The sequence below is a fragment of the Oncorhynchus keta genome, chromosome 2, assembly GCF_023373465.1.
Source record: "Oncorhynchus keta strain PuntledgeMale-10-30-2019 chromosome 2, Oket_V2, whole genome shotgun sequence".
Classification (NCBI taxonomy): domain Eukaryota; kingdom Metazoa; phylum Chordata; class Actinopteri; order Salmoniformes; family Salmonidae; genus Oncorhynchus; species Oncorhynchus keta.
This window is the reverse complement of record NC_068422.1, coordinates 22293129-22295709: the sequence shown is the minus strand read 5'-3', so window position 1 is coordinate 22295709 and position 2581 is coordinate 22293129.

Below are 2581 nucleotides of genomic sequence, written 5' to 3'. Positions count from 1 at the left end.
CGAAGCTAAGGACCCTGGAACTGAACACCTCTCTCTACAACTGGACCCTGGACTTCCTGACAGGCCGTCCCCAGGTGGTGAGGCTAGGCAACAATACATTCGCCATGCTGAGCCTCAACACTGGGGCCCCTCAGGGGTGCGTGCTTAGTCCCCTCCTGTACTCAATGTTCACACACAACTGTGTGGCCTGCATGGCTCCAACACCATCGTGAAGTTTTTGTCGACAATGGTGGTAGGCCTGATCACCAATGACTATGAGACAGCTTATAGGGAGATGGTCAGAGACCTGGCAGTGTTGTTCCAGAACAACAACCATTCCCTCAATGTCAGCAAGACAAAGGAGATAATCAACTGGCAACTGCTTGGCATCCGACTGCAAGGCACTACAGAGAGTATTGTGTATAGCCCAGTACATCACTGGAGCTGAGCTCCCTGCCATCCAGGACCTTTATACCCGGCGGTGTCAGAGGAAGGCCCTTAAAAATGGTCTAAGACCCCAGCCACCCAAGTCATAGACTGTTCTCTCTGCTACAGCACAGTAATCGGTACTGATCAAGTCTGGAACCGACAGGATCCTGAACAGGTTCTATCTCCACACCAATTACCTCGTACCCCTGCACATCGACTCGATACTGGTACCCTGTGTATATAGCCAAATTATCTTTACTCATTGTGCATTTATTACTTTTATTATTGTGTTATAAAATAATATTATTTCTCTATTTTCTTTCTCTATGCATTGTTGGGAAGGGCTGTAAGTAAGCATTTCACTGTTCGTCTACACCTGTTGTTTACGAAGCAAGTGATGAATAAAATGGGATTTTGATTAGATTGAATGATTTATGGAAGTTTCCCTAGCCTCGAGTACCACACTCCTATCAGAGAGGGTCTTAATATACATTAGGCATTTATAACATGTTTCCCTGTTTATAACATTCATAACATATTATATAATTATAATATATGTCATTTTGCTTTAATCCAAAGCAATTTACAGTCATGCATGCATAAATCTTTGGTATGGGTGGTCCCGGAAATCAAACCCACTATCCTGGCGTTGCAAGTGACATGCCCTAACAACTGAGCTATGTATAGTCTTACTGTATAGTGTTGGGTGGCCTGGTAGCTCCACACACTGCGGCAGAGAAGGTCTTTCCTGTACAGGACCACCAGGAGCATGAGAATCACTACGAAGAACGCCAGGCAGGACACTACAGAAAAGAAAACAACAAGAAGACAGGCATGAAGAGACTTTATAAAACATATGTGACATTAAAGTAAACATATAGGTTATGCACGATTGCTTTTACATATTTATTTATAAAAATTTAAAAACCATTCGCACATCTGAGCAATCTTTTTTGCAGGTGTATGGTAACAGTTGAACAAGATGAAGGAAAAAGTAAACCGCACACGGCTCTTGATAGTATCACTGATCTTTAATAAGCTTACGTATAGGCCTAACACATGCAAAATATACATAACCTAAACAACCAACAGTTAGACAATAAGAGCAAAAGATTTATGTAGCCTGAATGCTGTATGATATGTTCATAGTTTAGCAGCCTGCTTAGGTTATGTGACTGCCACCACTCACCCGATGCCACGATGACCTTTATCTGATCCGCTGTCAGTGTAGGTCGAATAGTTGTAGTTGCAGACGAAGACATCTTAAACTAAAGTAAGTCTGTATAAGTAGCCTTGTAAACCAGGTCCTGCTATGTAGACAGTTCTAAATAAAAACGTTGGCTTTCAATTCGCTCCATTATGCTTCTACTGTCCAAACCGCGATGATTAAACCAATTGAAAAAGAAAATCGATATTATCTTCCCCTTCATTCGAGGACAGAGCCCCACACTGTTAAATCCAGTTATGCTGCAGGAGTATATCACCTACTGTCTGTCCGAAGTTGGAACGCACTAGTTGGAGAGAAGGGGCCTAGCATCACGTGTACCCGCCCTGCAATGGTCCATTTACGTAATTGGCTAAGATACAGACCTTTCACGTCTGTTTAGGTGAAAAAAATAGAACTGGAGAACCTTTGCAAGGTTTTTAATGAGGCGCAGCCTACTGGACACAAACGATACACGGATCAAAGTATTGTTTCAGTTGCAAACTGGTAGGCTACAGGCCAGACAGATCTTTGGAACCAGAATTATAGAAAGCTTCATTAATTCATAGCCGACGGATCTATGCATCTTAATTCATTCAGTAGACATGCGATGGGATTCTCTGACTTCCCCTCCCTGAAACTACCGACTCTGAGTTGACAGGCTCATTAAAATGTGATATTATCACATCAGAAAGATTATATATATTCTCAAAATAAAGATATTTAATCTATCTACAAATTAAGGAGATACTGAATTGAAATGGTTAAGGTAAGGGTTATGGTTAAGGTTAGGGTTATAGTAAGGGTAGGAGTTAGGTTTTAGGGTAGGGACGTCCCAAGGATCCCTGTTAGCACTGACCATTCCCCAGCCCCCTCCCACTCCCCTCCTCCTCATTCAGAACTATCCGTGGTGCTGAACACGATTCGCTCTGACGTTAATACACTGTCACGTTGTGTGTTGTGCTGGCT